The sequence below is a fragment of the Gobio gobio genome, assembly GCF_949357685.1.
Source record: "Gobio gobio genome assembly, chromosome: 24".
Lineage (NCBI taxonomy): Eukaryota > Metazoa > Chordata > Actinopteri > Cypriniformes > Gobionidae > Gobio > Gobio gobio.
Window position 1 is genome coordinate 42,607,550 of NC_137120.1, and position 14,045 is coordinate 42,621,594.

Here is a 14,045-nt window from a genome sequence, read left to right on the forward strand (position 1 = left end):
GCGAAGATCTGCTGAGACTCCGATACAATGTTAAAACTCCACCAAAGTTTCTTCATGAAATAATGTGTCCTATCCACACAACTAACAGAAAGAGAAAGGTGAAACGGAGGGGCGCTAGAGGCGGAATCCGAAACAGACTTAAACATCGCGGCAGTCGGTTTCCTCTTCCCACAATAACTTTCACCAATGTACGCTCGCTTCAAAATAAAGTATCCGAGCTCACAGCATTGGTGAAATATAACAGAGACTTTAAAAGAGCCAACTTGATCTGCATTACGGAGACATGGCTGACGGAGGCGATCGACAACATAAACTTGGACGGCTACTCATTAATCTGTCTGGACCGCGACAGTGCTAAGTCAACCAAAACCATCGGAGGAGGGCTGTGTATGTTCGTAAATAGTAGGTGGGCAAAGAACTTTACGGTACCTGAAACACATTGCTCAGCTCACTATGAACTACTGACTGTCTCATTTAGGCCACATTATTTGCCTCGTGAATTTGGACAAATAACAATTATTTTAGTTTATGTGCCTGGACCAAACTTTGTACTTGCTGCCGAATGCATAGCTGATAGTTACAATAGAGCGCTGTGCAATTCTGCCGATGACCCAGTATTTCTGCTTGGAGATTTTAATAAATGCGATGTATCTACGCTGCTGCCAAATCTTGAGCAATATGTAACCTGTCCGACAAGACTGGTTAAGACTCTTGATAAATGCTTTGGTAACCTGGAAGGTGCATATGTTCCAAGGTCACATCCACCTCTGGGACGCTCGGATCATAATGTCATTTATTTGTAACCAAAATATAGGCAAATGTTAAAGAGGATTAAGCCTGCCGTTCAGCAGGTTCAAACATGGACCAGAGATTCAACAGAGGAGTTAAGAGGCTGTTTTGAGTGTACTGAATGGGACTTATTTTTTAATGATGATGATTGCTGTAAAAATTATGGAGTGTTGAATGACACAATAACCTGCTATGTTAACTTCTGTGTAAATTCTGTTGTCCCAACAAAGAATATCAGAATCTATCCACATAATAAGCCGTGGATTAACAAAGAGTTGAAACACTATCTAAATATGAAGAAAATTGCTTTCTTGCAAAATGATCAGCAGAAAGTAAGAGAGTTAAATAAGGTAGTAAAACGTAAGATAAAAGATGCACAGAATGAATATAAAGAGAATGTTGAAAATAAATTTAAAACAGGGAACGTAAGAGACGCATGGAATGGTTTGAATACAATGATGGGTAGACAAAAGAGAAGAGTTCAACAATATGAAGACCCTCATTGTTTTGCAAATGATCTTAATTTTTTTTTTTCAAGATTTAATAATTTGAATGATTCGACCTGTAGTAATGAATTTCCAAACATGACTCAATCAGATTCTATGACTATACAGGAGAAAGAGGTTGTCATAGTGCTCCGTCAAGTCAAACCACACAAGGCACCTGGCCCAGATGGCCTGAAGGGGATAGTCTTGAAAGAATGTGCAGCACAACTGGGATGTGTGTGTACAAGGCTGTTTCAAATTCTTCTGGACAATGCTTTTGTACCATTAGCCTGGAAGAATTCTACTGTCATCCCGGTGCCTAAAATACCTCATGTAAAATCACTCAATGACTTTCGCCCAATTGCACTTACATCAGTTCTTTGCAAATGCATGGAGCGTATAGTGTGTAATGAATTGTTATCCCAAATTGAGACATCTATTGATCCTCTGCAATTTGCCTATCGGGCCAATAGGAGCACTGTGGATGCATCTGTTACTCTTTTAAGTAAGGTTCAACATCATCTAGATCATTCAAATACATATGTTCGAATACTTTTTATGGATTTCTCATCTGCTTTTAATACTGTTCAACCTTATCTCCTTCTAAAGCGCCTTTATGATTTAGGTGTCAGTAGTTGGATGATTTTATGGATTAAAGAATTCTTTAAAGACCGACCTCAGAAAGTCTATATTAATAATAATGTCATGTCAGACTGCTTGGTCTTAAACACTGGGGTACCGCAGGGATGTGTACTGTCTCCAATACTGTTTTCTGTATATATCAATGAACTGCAGTGTAATGTCACCAGTGTCAAAGATAAATTTCTGTTCCGTGACAAACAGAATGGACAATAAAGTTCAATTCAATTCAATTCAACAAGTCCACATGTGTTTTGTGGATTTGGAGAAGGCATTCGACTGTGTTCCTCGTGGCATTCTGTGGAGGGTGCTCTGGGAGTATGGGGTCAGCGGCCCCCTGCTTAGGGCTGTTCGGTCCCTGTACAACCAGAGCAAGAGCTTGGTTCGCATTGCCGGCAGTAAGTCAGACTTGTTCCCGGTGCATGTTGGACTCCGGCAGGGCTGCCCTTTGTCACCGGTTCTGTTCATAATTTTTATGGACAGAATTTCTAGGCGCAGCCAAGGGCCGGAGAGTGTCCGGTTTGGGGACCACGCGATTTCGTCACTGCTTTTTGCGGATGATGTTGTCGTGTTGGCCTCCTCGAGCCAGGACCTTCAGCGTGCACTGGGACGGTTTGCGGCCGAGTGTGAAGCGGCACCTCCAAGTCGGAAAAGGGTGGCTTGCCCGCTTCAGGTGGGTGGAGAGTTCCTGCCTCAAGTGGAGGAGTTCAGGTATCTTGGGGTCTTGTTCACGAGTGAGGGAAGGATGGAACGGGAGATTGACAGACGGATCGGTGCAGCTTCTGCAGTAATGCGGTCGATGTACCGGTCTGTCGTGGTAAAGAAGGAGCTGAGCTGCAAGGCAAAGCTCTCGATTTACCGGTCAATCTACGTTCCTACTCTCACCTATGGTCATGAGCTGTGGGTCATGACCGAAAGGACAAGATCCCGGATACAGGCGGCTGAAATGAGCTTTCTCTGTAGGGTGGCTGAAGCGCTCCTTTAGAGATAGGGTGAGGAGCTCAGTCACTCGGGAGGAGCTCAGAGTAGAGCCGCTGCTCCTCCACATCGAGAGGAGCCAGCTGAGGTGGCTCGGGCATCTATTCCGGATGCCTCCTGGACGCCTTCCCAGGGAGGTGTTCCAGGCACGTCCCACCGGGAGGAGGCCCTGGGGAAGACCTAGGACACGCTGGAGGGACTATGTCTCCCGGCTGGCCTGGGAACGCCTGATGATGAGATGAGATGATGGATGGATGGATGGATGGATGGTGTTATTGGGTCTGTCTCACATTGTCAGGATTAATAAAACTATAGATCTTTTTTCTACCCCAAACAGACACAAATAAAGTGAGATCTCTGTGCTGATGATCCTGTAAGGCTTGTTTCAGGTGTTAACAGCTGCTCTCATATCAATAGATCTGTTTTCTCCTCATTCATTATGCTGATGTCTTCAGATCACCGGTAAACTGACACTTAAAACATTTCATTGTGTACAGACTTCATAATCACCACTTTTGATATCCACAAGATATAAATCTCTTAACTGCATTTATTTCATTATAGTGAAAAAACATGTATCATATAAAAACAACCAGTTATTAACAACTCACTCAATTGTAGTTATTTGTTGCTTACAAATCACCGGTTGGATTGCTCTCCTGCCTGATCGATTGTTCCTGTCTGCCTGCTGTGTCTGTTGCTCTGTAGCTCAAGTCTGGAGCTCTGTAGAGCCTTGCTTACGTTTGAATCTTTATTTTGATATTTCCTCTTTCTTCTACTGCTAAATATAACTTACTCATCACCATACATTGTTTAAAAATTGCCTATCACGTTAAATTTGACATCGCTAGCTTTTAATCTAAATCACCATCACACGTTAGCATTTTGCTAGCCTGTTAGCTTGTTATCTCTGCACCCGGGCCTCCCTTTTTCTGAGTTCATAACTTGGATTAGTAAATTGTGTCCAGCAAACGATTGTGGTAAGTGGTAAATTGGATTAATCAACAAACACGGTAAGTCATGTCTTCTCCTGTCATTATCACCTGCACTGCATGTCGCATGTTTAGTGTAGGCTTCTCCGCTGGCGAACAGGGCTTCACATGTGATAAATGTAAGGAGATAGTTAGGCTGACGGAGAAGATTTCAGAATTAGAAACACGCATCCATACTTTATCTGAGAGTAGTGAGGATGTAACAGCTTTAGACACTGATTTGGATGCGAATAACTTAGTGAACTCTGTACATTCTTCGGTTCCGGCTGCAGGGCCCTCGCAGCAGGGCAACTGGGTAACAGTGAGGCAGCATAGTCGCAGACCAAAGAACCGCTTTTCCGTTCCGGTTAGAACATCAAACAGGTTCTCCCCTCTCAGTGAAGCACCCACTGAGTATCCTGTTGAAAGTGCCCTAGTCATTGGCGATTCTATTACACGGAACGTGAAGATAGAGACACCAGCCACCATAGTCACTTGTTTACCGGGAGCCAGAGCACCTGACATCAAAGCAAATTTAAAAGTGCTGGCTAAAGCTAATCGTAAATTCTCTAAGATTATTATTCACGTCGGCACTAATGATGTTCGACTTCGCCAGTCGGAGATCACCAAAATTAACATTAAAGAGGTGTGTGAACTCGCTAGTACGATGTCTGAGGCTGTTTTTTTGTTCTGGACCGCTCCCGGCAAAAAGGAGTGATGAGATAGTTAGCAGACTATCATCACTCAATGGCTGGTTGTCTAAGTGGTGTCTGCAAAATAACATAGGGTTCATAGACAATTGGAAAAGTTTTTGGGGCAGACCTGACCTGTTGAAGAAGGATGGCATCCATCCCTCTTGGGGTGGTGCCGCTCTTCTCTCTAGTAATCTGGCACATAGTCTTAGAGCTAAACCTTGACTCACTAGGGCCCAGGTCAGGAAGCAGACAAACTGGCTAAACCGACCGTCTGCTAGCTGTCTCACGTTACCGGAGTCAGATAAATCCCAGCACATAGAGACTCTTTCACCTAGATATTATCAAATAGAGACTGTGTCTGTTCCCCGAATTAGTAAATACAAAAAAACATCAAAACCATTCAACAGTAAAAATTTAATTGACGTCCAACAAATAAACAAAATATATAATACAGATGAACAATTGATAAAGCTTGGGTTGCTGAATATTAGATCCCTTTCCCCAAAAGCGCTTATTGTTAATGATATTATTACAGATAATAATCTAGATGTGCTTTGTTTGACAGAAACCTGGCTAAAACCTGACGACTACATTACCTTAAATGAGTCCACCCCCCAAGATTATTGTTATAAACATGAGCCGCGTCTGAAAGGTAAAGGGGGAGGGGCTGCTGTAATTTATAATAATATCTTCAGTATTACTCAGAAGTCTAGTTTCAAATATAATTCCTTCGAAGTTTTGGTGCTTTATGTAACGCTATGTAGTGTACATGATAAAACCCGTTCAACATTTGTGTTAGCTACTGTATACAGGCCACCTGGGCATAATACAGACTTTATCAAAGAATTTGCTGATTTTGTATCAGAGTTAGTACTGGCCGTAGATAAAGTACTAATTGTTGGTGATTTTAATATCCATGTAGACAACGGAAAAGACGTATTGGGATTAGCATTTAAAGACACACTAAACTCTATTGGAGTTAGGCAACACGTGTCAGGAGCCACTCATCGCCATAATCATACTTTAGACCTAATATTGTCACATGGAATAAATGTTGATACCGTTGAAATTCTGCAGCAGAGCGATGACATCTCAGATCATTACTTAGTATCATGTATACTTAATTTAGCTAAGGTTGCAAAGCCGCCCCCTCGCTTTAAAAATGGCAGGACAATCACTGCCGCTACTAAAGATTGCTTTTTAAATAATCTCCCTCATCAGTATCATCTGCTCAGTATCCCAGATAGTATAGAAGAACTCGATGTTGCAACAGAAACTATTGACTCTCTCTTTTCCAGTACTTTAGACACAGTTGCTCCTCTGCGCTTAAAGAAGATTAAAGAAAATAGTCCAACGCCGTGGTACAACGAGCACACCCGGGCCCTTAAAACAGCAGCCAGAAAAATGGAGCGCAGCTGGAAGAAAACAAAATTAGAGGTATTTCGTAGTTCGTGGAAAGAGCACATGATCACATACAGAAAGGCTGTAAAAACTGCTAGATCTGCTTATTTCTCAACTCTCTTGGAAGAAAACAAACATAACCCAAGGTATTTATTCGATACAGTGGCTAAATTAACCAAAAATAAAGCTTCAACTTCTGATGATTGTAAACAGCACAGCAGTAATGACTTTATGAACTTCTTCACATGTAAGATTGATAATATTAGAAAAAATTTTTTAACCATGCAGCCGTCTAATACAGCATCACATCAGACAGAGCATTGTAGTGTCACTGAGGAAAAATTACACTCATTCACTGCTATAGGAGAAGAAGAATTGGCTAAACTCGTTAAATCATCAAAATCGACAACATGTATGCTCGACCCTATACCAACTAGGCTATTAAAAGAGATGCTACCAGAGGTCATAGATCCTCTTCTTAATATCATTAATTCATCTTTGTCATTAGGATATGTACCGAAAACTTTTAAGTTGGCTATTATTAAACCACTTATTAAAAAACCGCAACTTGATCCTACAGATTTAGTCAATTATAGACCAATCTCAAATCTACCCTTTCTGTCAAAAATACTTGAAAAGGCAGTGTCTTCACAATTATGTTCCTTTTTAGAAAGAAATGTTATCTGTGAGGATTTCCAGTCAAGATTTAGACCGTATCATAGCACTGAGACTGCTCTCGTCAGAGTTACAAATGATTTGCTCTTATCATCCGATCGTGGCTGTATCTCTCTATTAGTGTTACTCGATCTTAGCGCTGCATTTGATACTATCGACCACAACATTCTTTTGAATAGACTCGAAAATTATGTAGGTAACGGAATGCATAGCTGATATAAAACATTGGATGACTGGTAATTTCCTGCAACTCAATTCAGAAAAAACGGAATTTTTAATTATTGGACAAAAAAGCTCCACAAGTAGTAACCTAGAATACTGTTTAACACTTGATGGCTGTTCTGTCAAGTCCTCGTCGTCAGTGAGGAACCTGGGTGTGCACTTTGATACCAATCTTTCGTTTGAAAGCCACGTTTCTAGCATCTGTAAAACTGCTTTCTACCATCTTAAAAATATATCTAAATTACGGCACATGCTCTCAATGCAAAATGCTGAACAGTTAGTTCATGCGTTCATGACCTCAAGGTTAGATTATTGTAATGCTCTACTGGGTGGTTGCCCTGCTCGCTTAATAAATAAGCTCCAGCTGGTCCAAAACGTAGCAGCTCGAGTTCTTACTAGAACCAGGAAGTATGACCATATTAGCCCAGTTCTGTCAACACTGCACTGGCTGCCTATTAAACATCGCATAAATTTTAAAATCTTACTTATTACTTACAAAGCACTAAATGGTTTAGCTCCCCAATACTTGATCGAGCTCTTAACACATTATCCTCCATCACGTCTACTGCGCTCTCTAAACTCTGGCCAGTTGATCATACAGAGAATATCCAAATCAACTGCAGGCGGTCGATCGTTTTCCTATTTAGCTCCGAAACTCTGGAACAGTCTTCCTAACATTGTTCGGGAAGCAGACACACTCTGTCAGTTTAAATCTAGACTAAAAACACATCTCTTTACTGTGGCATACACATAAAACACTTTTTCAATGAAATGATTGTTAGGCTGCATTAACTAGGTCAGCCGGAACCGGGAACACTTCCCATAACACCTGATGTATTCGTTACATCATCAGAGAATGGCATCTATGCTAATGATAGTCTCTCTGTTTTATCCCGAGGTTTACTGCAGTCAGCCGGATCCGGGCCGTATCCAGTTCAGATGGTGGACCTGCGCCCAGAGAAGACCAACACAGGACCCCGAAGTGTCTGGGAGACCGTGATTAGACTCCCCCTGAAACTGCCTCATCGACACGGCATCCTCAATAAACCCGTCTCCTGCGTGTTGACTCAGAATGTTCGAATATTACAATTAAATAATACTTAAATCGATATGTCATCCTCAATAAACCCGTCTCCAGCATGTTGCCCCCGGTCCCTCGAATATTCTGATCTATTATGACCTCCGAGCTGTAAAACTGCCAGAATAATAATAATAATACGCTGTTTGTTAATTGGCCAGAGGAGAACTGCCCCCCCGACTGAGCCTGGTTTCTCCCAAGGTTTATTTTTCTCCATTAGGTCACCTGATGGGGTTTTGGTTTCCTTGCCACTGTTGCCTCTGGCTTGGCTTGCTCAGTTGGGGACACTAAAATTTTTCAACTAAACATCAAAATACATCTAAATAATAAACTAAATTAACCATTTAAACTAAATTACTGATCAAATTATTGATCTAAAGCCCACTCTGTCACTGTATGATACTTGAAATTTTTCCAGAATGGTTATACAGCTGAATAAAATTATGCTGCATTATTTTCCTGTTTAACACTGTAAAGCTGCTTTGAAACAATCTACATTGTTAAAAGCGCTATATAAATAAAGTTGACTTGACTTGACAAATTATTGTAATAGTGTAAAATAATTCATCAAACTTTGTTTGTTACTTTGGTTAAGAAAAACCAGGTGCAGAAAGACTGGGTAAAGGATGATCCATTGTTTCATTATGGGGGAGGGGTTGGGAGTATATATAACATTTATGTAGAATGGAAATAGCGTCTCTTTTACACAGCATTTAATATTGGGGTTTATCAAACATTATAATCACACTACTTTCTTGTAATGCATGTGTTTGTTTAGAAGAATGTTTTATTATCTATTGTGTTGCTGATGTGGTATACCCCTCTCTTTGATCAATGGTATATTCCCCTGGTGCCGCACCCTTCAGTCTGCGTGAAACATTCTGAAGACAGGTATGTGTCTCTGTTAACGGACAACTCAAACATGTTCCTAGAGCATATTAAATAGAAGTTAAAGTGAATGTTCCTTCTCATGAGTATGAGGATGTTTATTAATGCTCATCTGAGTTTCATTTCATTACATTTTGATGATGCGAGTGGTTGATCGCTTGCTGCACAAAGTGAAATGCGCGCCAGTAATTGGCGGTGCATTTTGGGTAATGTAGTTGACTCAAAGCATGTTAAATGTGTTAAGGAGAAGCACTGAAACTGTGAATTGTTACTTTGGTATTGTAAGTCGCCTGCATATTAGAAAATGGGGCAATGTACTAACTAAATGATGTATTTGCAGATTGTGAAACCAGAACAGATCATTGTTGTAACACTGTCCCATTTCATGCTTGCAGTAAACATCCAAGAAAAGGCGTGTTTGTCGTCATTTGGGGTTGATCCTGTGGTGTATCCGAAATCCACTACATTATTACATTTATTATTATTTTTATTCATAGTTTTAGGTTTGAATTTTTGTAATTGTGGTATTTATTTGGTATGATTCTATATTTATTTGTTCATACAGCAAAGTATAAAATGGATTAATTTATATTAGATTGCTTCGCAAACAAAATAGACATGGAATGTGAATATGTGGTAAAATCAATAACTTTAGATGTTCATAGAAACACAATTCTTAAATAGTGTGAATTAATAAAAACATCGGTTCAGGAACAGATTTATTTTCTATTTTGGCAGATCAGCTCCTACAACATTCAACTTTACTGAAGCTCCTCCCACAACAATTCACCTTCAGTGAAGCTCCTCCCACAGCAGTTCACCTTCAGTGAAGCTCCTCCCACAGCAGTTCACCTTCACTGAAGCTCCTCCCACAGCAGTTCACCTTCACTAAAGCTCCTCCCACAGCAGTTCACCTTCACTAAAGCTCCTCCCACAGCAGTTCACCTTCACTAAAGCTCCTCCCACAGCAGTTCATCTTCACTGAAGCTCCTCCCACAGCAGTTCACCTTCACTAAAGCTCCTCCCACAGCAGTTCACCTTCACTAAAGCTCCTCCCACAGCAGTTCACCTTCACTGAAGCTCCTCCCACAGCAGTTCACCTTCACTGAAGCTCCTCCCACAGCAGTTCACCTTCACTGAAGCTCCTCCCATAGCAGTTCACCAGTAAATGCTGGATCATTCCCATCAGCCTCTGAGTGAAGAGCTGAACCGTGAGAACAGGAGTGATCCAGAATCCTGCAGGATGGAGCCTGAAGACACTGACGAACAAAGAGGTTGGTGTTTATTCTTGATTCTTGATTTAAGGGAACATTAAGGTCATAAACCCTTACTCTTTTTTGTGGTTGTAATTAGAAAAGTCACATGAGCTGTGAAATAACAGTTAAGATATGGGACTGGGTACAAACTAGAGCCTGAATTACATAAATTACTAAGCTGTGCCTCATCTGAATTCATTGCGGTCTCACAAAGTTCTGCTCATCGATTAAGCTGACCGTACAATGAATATGTTATCTAGCCTACATGTCTACACTTTTGTGTTTCAAGTTAAATTCTATTTTGAGTGTTTAGATCTCAGCACTGGACAAAAACTCAGACATTTTGAGTGGTTAGGGCCTTAAACGCGTCTGATTGGCCAATGCGTTCAAGAAATCATCAGATATGTTTGTGATTGGCTACGTTGCTCAACATTGCGTTGTAAATAGAAAAACCTAGCTATTTATATTAGTTTCGAAGTCTCAAGAGCACAATCAGTTTGAGTTCATCTCGCGCAACAAACAAAACCTGGTGTTTCAGCGATTACTAATCTCATCATCTCTGATTGGCCGTAAAAATTATGATGCAACATGAGCAGGTCTAAATTTAATACAGCAGGCCGAAGAGGTTATTATATTCTTTTTTTTTTTTAATCTTTAAAGTTAGTAACAGAACAGTAATGCGAAGGAGTAATCTGAAATCAGTCATTTAATTACAGTAACTTTCCCATCACTGTTTACACCTAATTCAGATTTTTTTGTGACTGTATTTTTTTTTCTAGATATACACAAAATCAATCAAATAAATGAATCTTGGGTTGGAAATTTAACATAAATTGAGCAACATTTTAGTTACTAAAATAATATAATTTCTCTTAAATGGTGTACTTACAGGTATAAATGGTTAGTTTTAATGCCCGGGGGCCATTTCCGCCTGGATGTGTCCGACCAAAATGTAAAAGCTTCCCATACACACACACAGTGTCTCTAAACACACAATACTGGAGTTATTTTAAAGGAAACCCTCTGAAGTTTCATAAAGCACTGCTAAAAGTGCCCCCCCCAAAAAAAAAAGGCGCTTTTAGATTTTTTTGGTTATAAATTGATTGTTGAAAGTGTGTAACTCAGGCCCTGTGAGCTCTAGCACCCTGCAGACAGTTTTGGCTGTAAACACTAGATTACAGAAAATACTGGAAAAAAAGAGTTTTGTCTGGATCATGTGTGCAAGATTTATTCAGATGGATCTGAAGGGAGGAATATTACCCCCCCGCCCCCGCCCCCCCATACCCATATACAGTGGTATAAATGTATTACTGCTCAGACAACATATACTCACATGTTTATCACTTTTAGCAGTGCTTTATGAAACTTCAGAGGGTTTCCTGTAAAATGACACCAGTATTGTGTGTTTAGAGACACTGTGTGTGTGTATGGGAAGTTTTTACATTTGGGTCGGACAAATCCAGACGGAAATGGTCCCAGAGTAATTTAGTGTAAATAAGTTACTTTGTGTAAAACAAATGCCAAAGTGATGCATATCTCCAAAAAGTAGAGACTCTAAGCTTTCAAATGAGGTCAGAGGTCAGAGCTCCTCCACACATTTAACAATTAAAGTATATACTTGATGTAATTCCGGACTCTGATCATGGTCTGCAGAGTTTAAGAGGTTCCATCCATCCATCCATCTTCTTCCGCTTTATCCAGGGCCGGGTCGCGGGGGCAGCAGTCTAAGCAGAGATGCCCAGACTTCCCTCTCCCTAGACACTTCCTCCAGCTCTTCCGGGGGAACCCCGAGGCGTTCCCAGGCCAGCCGGGAGACAGAGTCCCTCCAGCGTGTCCTTGGTCTTCCCCGGGGCCTCCTCCCAGTGGGACGTGCCTGGAATACCTCCCTGGGAAGGCGTTCAGGAGGCATCCGGAACAGATGCCCGATCCACCTCAGCTGACCCCTCTCGATGTGGAGGAGCAGCGGCTCTACTCCGAGTTCCTCCCGAGTGACTGAGCTCCTCACCCTATCTCTAAGGGAGAACGCCCAGCCACCCTGCGGAGAAAGCTCATTTCGGCCGCCTGTATCCGGGATCTTGTCCTTTCGGTCATGACCCAAAGCTCATGACCATAGGTGAGAGTAGGAACGTAGATTGACCGGTAAATCGAGAGCTTCGCCTTACGGCTTAGCTCTTTCTTCACCACAACAGACCGGTACATCGACCGCAATACTGCAGAAGCTGCCCCGATCCATCTGTCAATCTCCCGTTCCATCCTTCCCTCACTCGTGAACAAGACCCCTAGATACTTGAACTCCTCCACTTGAGGCAGGAACTCTCCACCCACCTGAAGCGGGCAAGCCACCCTTTTCCGACTGAGGACCATGGCCTCGGATTTGGCCTCTCCAGTACCCTGGCATAGACTTTCCCGGGGAGGCTGAGAAGTGTGATCCCCCTGTAGTTGGAACACACCCTCCGGTCCCCCTTCTTAAAAAGAGGGACCACCACCCCGGTCTGCCATCCCAGAGGCAATGTCCCCGACCGCCACGCGATGCTGCAGAGGCGTGTCAGCCAAGAACAGCCCCACAACATCCAGAGACTTGAGGTACTCAGGGCGGATCTCATCCAACCCCGGTGCCTTGCCACCGAGGAGTTTCTTGACCACCTCGGTGACTTCAGCCCGGGTGATGGACGAGTCCACCTCTGAGTCCCCAGCCACTGCTTCCTCAATGGAAGACGTGATGGCGGGATTGAGGATATCCTCGAAGTATTCCTTCCACCGTCCGAAGACATCCCCAGTTGAGGTCAACAGCCGCCCATCGCCACTGTAAACAGCGTTGGTAGGGCACTGCTTCCCCCTCCTGAGGTGCCGGACGGTTTGCCAGAATCTCTTCGAGGCCAGCCGATAGTCCTTTTCCATGGCCTCACCGAACTCCTCCCAGGCCCGAGTTTTTGCCTCCACAACCACCCGGGCTGCAGTCCGCTTGGCCTACTGGTACGTGTCAGCTTTCTCCGGACTCCCACAAGCCATCCAGGCCCGATAGGACTCCTTCTTCAGCTTGACGGCATCCCTTACTTCCGGTGTCCACCACCGGGTTCGGGGATTGCCGCCTCGACATGCACCGGAGACCTTACGGCCACAGCTCCGAGCGGCCGCTTTGACAATGGAGGTGGAGAACATGGTCCACTCGGACTCAATATCTCCAGCCTCCCTCGGGATCCGGTCGAAGTTCTGCCGGACGTAGGAGTTGAAGAACTCTCTGACAGGAGACTCGGCCAAACGTTCCCAGCAGACCCTAACAGTACGCTTGGGTCTACCGAGTCTGTCCAGCTTCCTCCCCCGCCATCGGATCCAGCTCACCACCAGGTGGTGATCAGTTGACAGCTCCGCCCCTCTCTTCACCCGAGTGTCCAAGACATACGGCCGCAGGTCAGATGAAACGACCACAAAGTCGATCATTGACCTACGACCTAGAGTGTCCTGGTGCCATGTGCACTGATGGACACTCTTATGCCTGAACATGGTGTTCGTTATGGACAAACCGTAACTAGCACAGAAGTCCAATAACTGAACACCACTAGGGTTCAGATCAGGGGGGCCGTTCCTCCCAATCACGCCCCTCCAGGTGTCACTGTCATTGCCCACGTGGGCGTTGAAGTCCCCCAGTAGAACGACTGAGTCCCCAGTCGGAGCACTTTCCAGCACCCCTCCCAGGGACACCAAGAGGGCCGGGTACTCTGCACTGCCGTTCGGCCCGTAGGCACAAACAACAGTGAGAGACCTATCCCTGAGCCGAAGCCGCAGGGAAACGACCCTTTCGTTCACCGGGGTAAACTCCAACACATGGCGGCAGAGCTGGGGGGCTATAAGAAAACCCACACCAGCCCGCCGCCTCTCACCATGGGCAACTCCGGAGTGGTGAAGAGTCCATCCTCTCTCGAGGAGTGTGGTTCCAGAGCCCAAGCCGTGCGTAGAGGTGATTCCGACTA